Consider the following 8,707-nt stretch of genomic DNA (forward strand, 5'->3'; position numbering starts at 1 on the left):
TGTCGTTAAACTGTCTCGAAAACACTAATACACTGATACACTTAAAAGAAAAAAAAATTGCCTTAAATGCCATTATTTATCCTAATGACACACAATCAATAAATGGTTGATTCCGACCTCCAATTATCTTACGAGAGTTTTCAAAGTTTATGCATTGCACTACCCCTTGAACAAAATCCCCGCATACCTTCACATCTAATATTAAAACTAAAACAAAAATATATTGGCACTTAATTAATTTGGTTCTTTGGAAGTAAAAAATATTTATTTCTCTTTAATCAAACTTTGGCCATTTACATCAAAATTAGAATGATTTTTTAAGATTAGAAGCAGCACTAAATAAAAGTGTCTTCTAATGTGACCAAATACCATGAACCCATAAAGAAAACATAGTTGTGACTAGAGAGTATTTATTTTTTCTCATACAGTCAAAAAATTCGCTGCTTAGGTCAAATCTTAGGTTTAACGAAGAATGACTACCATAATATTTAAAGTTCCATACATCACCTTAAATAGGGGCGTACACGAGCCGAGTCTTAACAAGCTGCTCGAACTCGGCTCGACTATTGCTCGTGCTCGACTCGAATATTAACGAGCACGAGCTTAAAACGAGCCCAAAATCATGGTCATTTATGTAAACGAACCGAGCTTGCTCATTCTTTAGTGTATCACGAGCTACTCGTGAACAACTCGTTTAACATACTCTTATAACATTGTAGTACATAGTTACGTAATAGTATTGAAACTTGTACATGAAATATCAACCATTACAAAATTATCGGAATATGAATCATTCATTAATCATTATTATTGTATGTGACAAATGATAATTGAAGTATTTTTGATAATTTAGAAAGTTTTCATTTGAAGTATTTTGATAAACGAGCTTAAAAGAATGCGAGCTCGAGCTCTTTCAAACTTATACGAATCGAGCTTGAACAAGAGGACAATTACTCGAACGAGCTCGAGCTTGAACTCGACAGCCAAATAAACGAACCGAACTTGAACATCTTACTAATCGACTCGGCTCGACTCGATAACCTTAAAACACCAGTGTTAAAATGTTACACTCCAATTCTTTTTAAGAGGTGGTCGGAAATGCCAACCCAAATGTTGTTAAGAGGTGGTGGTGGCAAATGTGAACTTTGTCAACTCTCTCAAAATCATATCTATGCTTTTTTTTTCAACCAAATAATATCTTCTTCTCCTCAAAGGTAATAATTAGAGTTTTTGGCATAATCTTTTTGTGACACAATATTATTGGAGTTTTCCGATAGAATCTTTTTATAACACATAATATCTTGTGAGATTTCTTTCACTTTTCACGTGAACTACACTACAAATGACACGAATCATACTAGTTTTGTAAACCAAGAGCGGAATTCACTTTTATCGCGTAGCAACAACGTGTATATCTTTTCACTAGAGAGACCATTACCTATGTTCTACTGGTTTCGAAAACTAGTACCTTTTTTTCTTTTTTTGTTGAAAGGCTCTACTAGTACTTGAAAGTTATATATATATAAAAGTACCAAAGATCAAAATACACACGTACTCTTATTACAATACCAAGGACATAAAACCCAAATGTCTTCTCTACTACATAATTCACCACACAAACCCCACCCTCATTCATACTCATATTTTTTATTTTAAAGATAATACTTAGTACTAATATTTTCTCCAAAAGACTTCCATTAGTTTGATTCTTCTCCTCCATAAATTGATGAACAACCTCAAATCATGATAAACAGACTAGTAGTTTCTTCTTCAAATTCCATTGATCAGTATTGAAACATATCAGCAGAAGCCATAATGGGTTGATTGAAATGAAGTGAAGAACTCCATGGATTCATCATAAACCCTTCTTCAATATTGTTGTTACTGCTCTGAAATTCTTGATGATGACTAATCTCAAAACCCATGTTGTTTGAATTTATATAGTGAATGAGTTCATTAAGAGACTGTAATCTATTACTTAATTCACCCATTCTAGCTCTTAATATTGAATTCTCAGATTCAATACTCAAGTAATTTTGAGTTGTTAAACTCAAACTTGTTCTTATTTGATCATTTTCCTTCTTTAATTGAGAAACTTGAGCTGTTAAATCGTCCAAATGTTTCTGTTTTCTCATCCTTGATCTCCTTGCTGATTCTCTGTTAGAAATCATTCTTTTTTGTTTCCTTTCATCAATTACAACATGGGTTTGTTCTTCAGAACCAGTTGAACCATAAGAAGTACCACTTGAGGAAGTCATTTGATTTATTATTTAGAAAAAGAGAGTGAGTAGAGAGAGAGAGAGAGAGCTTAATTTGACACAGGACCCAGATATTAATTTTTTTTTTTCTTTTTTAGAGAGAGAAAGTAGAGAGAGAGAGGGAGTTCTAGAGGATCAGATTTGAAGAAACTGATTCTGAGAACACATAAAACCAGTAAAGAAAACAAACAGAGAAAGATTGAACAAGATGGGTCCTGCGTCTAAGTGTAGAATTTATCATAAACCCAGAAAGAAGGATTTCACTGAGAATTGGAGACATGAATCTCAAAAACTAATAACCAAATTTTAGGCATCAAGATTAACACAAAACTAAATTAGAATAATTAAGGCAAGAAACATAAGGATTTGAAATAAAAAAAGAAGAAATTTTCAAAACCAAACCCTTGAAAAAACAAAGAGAGATCCAAAAACAGAGTACCTTGAAAACCCTAAAAGCTCTTTTGAAAATTTTCAGATATTTTATCTGAAAATTAAAACCAACAGTTGAGAAAGAAAGGGTTGAAGCTGAAACCCAGAAAGATCAAAGAGAGGGTAGGTAGAGAAAAGAAGAAGAAGAAGAGAGGAGATCCCAGAATGTGGTGTGGGAAGAGAAGAAAAGTGGAAGAGGTTTTTTGACAGAGGAAGGTTAGGGTTTTAAAGAAAAAGAAAAAGGTGAGCAACAAAATGTAAAAGAATCATGAAACTTCCGCAGCCGTTCGTTTATGTCCAGCTGGTAAACATTCATTTAATAAATAAAAAAAATGAATATAAAATACAGATATTACTTTTTAATACGGATGTTTTTATTGAAAATTTCTATTCCTACTAATTTCTGGCCATCGGACTGAATCGGTTGTGGAAAATCTTCCAATTGAGCATCTTAATAGATATCCGAATATTCGACATCGGATCTACATCTATATTCGAATTTCAAAAAAATATCTGAATTTCAGATATCGGATGCGAATTCGGATATATGTTTATCGGATTCAGATATGGTTATTTAGAAAATTTAAATTTATTCATAATAACATATAAAATTTATGGTTGAGATTTATTATTTAGATCTAATGGTTAAAAATTTAAAGAAAATATTTAAAGGGTTTTTTGGGCTTACCCCCTCGTCACTAATTGTTAATTGAGTTTACCCCCTTCAATAATGGGTAATTGAGCTTACCCCCTTTAACTTAATATTAGTGACAAAAACACAAAGGCTATGTTTGGCGTACGTGAAATAATTGCCACTACCAAGAACAATTATTCTTCGATATGATTCATATTAGGGATTCTATCTCATTTTATTGTTTGATTTGGTAAGGAATATGATTAGTAAAGATCGATTTTGTTTATATATTATTTACTTTCTGATTTTATTATCACATACCAAACATATCTTTAGTAGTTTTGACAAAAAATCTAAATTCAAGGGGATAAGCTCAATTACCAATTACTGAAGGGGGTAAACTCAATTACCAATTAATTGTGAGGGGGTAAGCTCAAAAAACCCATATTTAAAATTTTGTTAAAGTTTCGGATCCCGTTAATATTATCGGATTCGGATATTGATTTATAATATCCGTCGGATATCGGATAGCTTATCGGATTCGGATACGAATATGCCTATATCCGATCCGATAAGCTACCGTTTACAGGCCTACTTCCAATTAGGTACTAATGAAATGAGATTAGCAATAGTCGATTCAGTACTGAGAAAGCCAAAGAAACCCCTAGACATACTTGGGGGAAACTTCTTAATGGGCAACGTTTTGGAGAAAGTAGAAAAGTTTCCGTACAAGACGGTGGAAAACCGAAAAAACTAAAACCAAACACACCTCATAAGTCGCTGGCAAAAAGTCGTCGGCGACGGCCGACGACTTCATCATCTTTATCTCTCTCTCTCTCTCTCTTCACCCTTTCTTCTCTCTTTCTTCTTTCTCTTCTCTCTTATCTTTTTCTCTCTTTCTTTTATTTCCGGCGAAGGGGAGCAGTCCCTTCGCCGGGGCAAACCAGACGAGCAGATCTAGTCTGTTCAAACCAAATCTGCCCGTCTGGTTTGGTAAACAGACGAATCTGGAAACCTCCGGCGAAGGGGCTTCGCGGGAGATGAAAATGACAGAAAAAAAAATTGTCGCCGGAAATATAAGGTCGCCGGAAATGGAGGGTCGCCGGAAATGGTGGTAATAGGTGAAAGAGAGAAGAAGATGAAAAGTATTAGGTTTTGGTTGTTTGGGAGAAACAAAAAATTGAGGAGAGAGGTATAATCTTACACCCTAGAAGTCAAGAGTTCGAGACACACGCTTAACAATTGAAAAAAAAAATTACAATTTTTTTTTGTTTCCACCATAACTTCACACCCCGAAAAGTTTCTTTATTTCCTCGTTGTAATTTTTTTTTGTTTCCACCATAACTTCACACCCCGAAAAGTTTCTTTATTTCCTCGTAACACCGGCCTTCTTAATTAATGCTCTAAATTTTCTTTTGAATTGGAACACAAAACCTGAGGAAGTTGACAAATCACCCTAACTCTTGATTTGGACTTTCCTTTGTTATATCATTTTCCTAGTTGATTACATCTTATGACAAAGAGTGCACCAAATAGGTCTACATAATGTACATTTCTTTGACGATAGATTTACATTTATAATGTGTTGTATTTGCGAGAATAGTCCCACATGAGAAAATGTCGATCTATCAACCAAGAATATAATGTCTAGGTCTAATGCACTCATTGTCAATTGATTTTGAGTTCGATGATCACAAACTTAACATGGTATCGGAGCCCAGGATGTAACAAGTCTCTACCCAATAACTATTAAAGTTAAAGCCGATGTATGGGGAAAAATCTTATCTCTTGAGCCAACTTTTGGAATAAGAGAGACCCAAAATCACCCAACACTGGTATCGGAGCTAGACCCACTTGTAATAGGCTTAAAAATAACACGTGATACACATCACCCGAAAAGAAAAAAGAACACATGTTAGGGTCAAACAACCCACACGCGGCGTGTGAGAATAGTATCACATGAGAGAAGGGCGATCTAGCAACAAAATAAAATGTATAGGTCTACTTTACTCATTGTCAATTAGCTTTGAGTTGGAAGACCACAGACTTAATAGTATTAAAATATCAAAACATCATGGAAAGACCACATGTAGTCTGTACGTCTATAAATTCATATAAAAAAGCTATAGTGGTTGAATTCACGGATATCCAACTGCGAATCTATAAAATCTCATCTCTCAATCTAATAACTACATTTTATGGTAGGTACGCCTGTAATTACATGTACATTCTCTATAGAATTTATATTAAAACTTTTTTTTTTCTTTTTCGTACTAAAACAAAATACAAAAGTGAAATAATTTGTCACACATCTACACGGAAGAGTTTTTTTTTATGAAAGTTTATGATAATTTGAACAAGAAAACTTGGAAATATTTAGGATCTAACGTATACAGTCTTCTTATAAATTTTGTTTTAGGTTTTTTTTTTAACTTTGATGTCTACAATATGTCTCAACAACCGAGAGTAAATTTTGACGACTACAAATTATACACATACATGTAAATCCTTTTTACTTTTGAACGTTTCATTTCTGGCTGGTCTTTTTTTCTTTAGGTTGCTGATAGGAAAATATGAGAAAGAAAGAGACAACACATGTATGATATAATACTAGTTTAACTATTAGAAAATACTTCAAACAAATAGATGATCAAGATTAACAAATGACATCTTCCATGAAAAAAAGACCAAGAAAATATATTTATGTTTTTGATGAAATACCAAGAAAATATACTTGATTGCCTATACTGTTAAATATGGTACTGTATGACTTTATGATATACTAATATTAAAGCATCTCCAATGCAAGACTCAATCTTAAAATCTGAAGTGACATTTAAGATTTTAGAGTTTTTTTTAAGAAAAAAATTTCTCCAATGCAAAACTCAATTGAGATCTTAAGATGATGTAGAAATAATTAACTTTAAGATGTCTCAATTATAAACTCTATTTTTGAGAACTCTTTTGAGAGTCTTAAGTGTCCAAGTCATCAAATTTAACTTTTGAATTATTAATAATGTGTTTTTCTACACTTTCCTATTAAATGTATGTGTCACATGTGTAACTATTAGAGTTCTTTAGAGTGTTGCATACTAGCCAGGGCAAGCTTAAAGTACTGTGAATAAACAAAATAGATCTTATGTATATGTGTACGAATTTCACAAACTATTATGTATATATGTACAAATTTTGATTTTTTTTACCTGAAATAAAGTAGATAGTTGTTTGAAAAAAGAAGGACAGATAAAAAGGTACAACGAAACTCGCTAACGAAATAAAAAATAGAGTTATTTCCTTTTTGCCCCCTACTTTGTAACCTGCTTCCTTTATGGCCCCCTTGTTTTTCGTAAATTCAAATATGACCCCCTTTTTTATTTAAATTCCTTAGGCCAGCGCTTTGGGGAAAGCTAAATAGTTTCCGGGGTGTGAAATTTTAAAGGGAATATGTAAAATTTTAGAAATTTTCCGGGGAAATAAATTTTAAGGGGAAATGAAAAAAAACACTCCACCTCACCTCACTCTCTCTCCACCTCACCTCTCTATATGTCTTCTCCGACACGTTCATTTTCCGGCCGGCGACCTTCAACTTAAGGAAAAAAAAAAGTTTTTTTTTTTTTCTAATCTCTCTCTGTAATTTTTTTTTTAAAATATCTCTCTCTAGATCTGGTGAACCAGATCTGGTTCACCAGATCTAGAGAGAGAGAGGAGAGATTTTTTTTAAAAAAAAAATTGTTTTTTAGAGGGAGAGATATAAAAATTATGTTTGAAGGTAATTTTCCGGCCGGCGACCTTCGACAGAGAAGACGATGAGGTAGAGAGAGAAGTGAGGTGGAGAGAGAGAGAGGTGAGGTGGAGAAGCTATTTTGCTTTCCCCCTAAATAAAATTGTCAAACAAATTTGACCAATTTTTGACCAAGTCTTCACACCCCGGAAACTATTTAGCTTTCCCCAAAGCGCTGGCCATTCCTTAGCTATCCTTCCTAGTCCTACAAATATCTGTTTAAAATAAAAATAATAAAAAAACATCTCTCCACGACCTTGTCGGAGAAGACAGAGAGAGAGAGAGGAAAGGTGGAGAGAGAGAGGAGAGGTGGAGAGAGAGAGGAGAGGTGGAGAAAGAGAGAGAGGTGGGGTGGAGAGAGAGAGAGGTGAGGCGAGGTGGAGAGAGAGAGATAGTTGAGGTGGAGGGATAATTTTATTATTTTTACTTTAAACATATATTTGTAGGAAGGGTAGTTAAGGAATTTAAATAAAAAAAAAATTTATGAAAATCAAGGAGTCATAAAACAAGTTGGTCACAAAGTAGGGGGCCATAAAAGAAGTTGGTCACAAAATAGGGGTCAAAAAAGAAATAACTCTAAAAAATATAACAACTTCAGAGGGAGGATAAAAAATACCACATCTTTTATCCTCCCTCATAATAACCCTTTATATCTCGTAAAACTATAAAGTTAAGGCAAAATTGGAATTAAAATCCTCCCTCATAATAACCCTTTATATCTCGTAAAACTATAAAGTTAAGACAAAATTGGAATTAAAATGATATTTAGTTACTATCAAAACAACGAAAAATGACAAAAAGTAACTTAGAAGGGCTATTTTAGAAGCTGGCAAAATTTAGGGGGCATTTTGTGAACTGATTGTAACTAGAGCTCAATTGAAAGAAAACCAACACAAATGGGACGTAAATGCATTCCAAGGGATTCAAACCCATAACCTAAAATGCCTAAGGGAAAGACCCAACCACTAACTAACACTCAGTTTGTTGTTAGCTTTTTCTATAAGATCCTTAATAACGATAGTTCCAGCCTGGGCAATGGCCTAAGCTGGTCTTCACATAGGTCCGTCCCTGGTTACATTGGAGAAAGACTTGAATTAGAGACACTCAAATTAGCCATATAGAAAAGAAAATTTCAATTGAGAGTCTGACACATAAACTAATTAGAGTTTTTTTTTTTTGAGTTTTCCATAAGAGGCATCTCCAATGCAAGACTCAATTTTAAAATCTTAAGTGTCAGCTAGGACTTTAGAGTTTTTATAGAAAAAAAAACTCTCCAATGCAAAACTCAATTGAAATATTAAGATGATGTGGAGGCATTTGATTTTGAGATGTCTCAATTACAACCCCTATTTTTGAGATCTCTTTTGAGAGTCTTAAGTGTCTTAGTCATCAAATTTAATTTTTGGACAAATAGAAAACCTTTCTTTCTCAACCACTTTTTCCTATCAAATGTGTGACATGTGTAACTATTAGAGTTTTTTTTAGTGTTGCATTGGAGAAGGTCTTAAATTAGAGACAATCAATTTAACCATATAGAAAAGAGAATCTTAATTGAGACTTGACACATATAGTTTTGCATTGGAGATGCTCATAGCATCCATTAGC

At 33.4% G+C, this 8,707-nt stretch overlaps 1 pseudogene; it reads right to left on the reverse strand.

The window, feature by feature from the left end:
* Positions 1-1,502: 1,502 nt before the first annotated feature.
* On the reverse strand, positions 1,503-2,896 carry LOC147551649 (bZIP transcription factor 44 pseudogene; annotated as a pseudogene).
* Positions 2,897-8,707: the final 5,811 nt, after the last annotated feature.

Source organism: Eschscholzia californica, unplaced genomic scaffold, assembly GCF_041429995.1.
Source record: "Eschscholzia californica isolate CP2 unplaced genomic scaffold, dmEscCali1.0.p SCAF_3, whole genome shotgun sequence".
NCBI classification, from domain to species: Eukaryota; Viridiplantae; Streptophyta; class Magnoliopsida; order Ranunculales; family Papaveraceae; genus Eschscholzia; species Eschscholzia californica.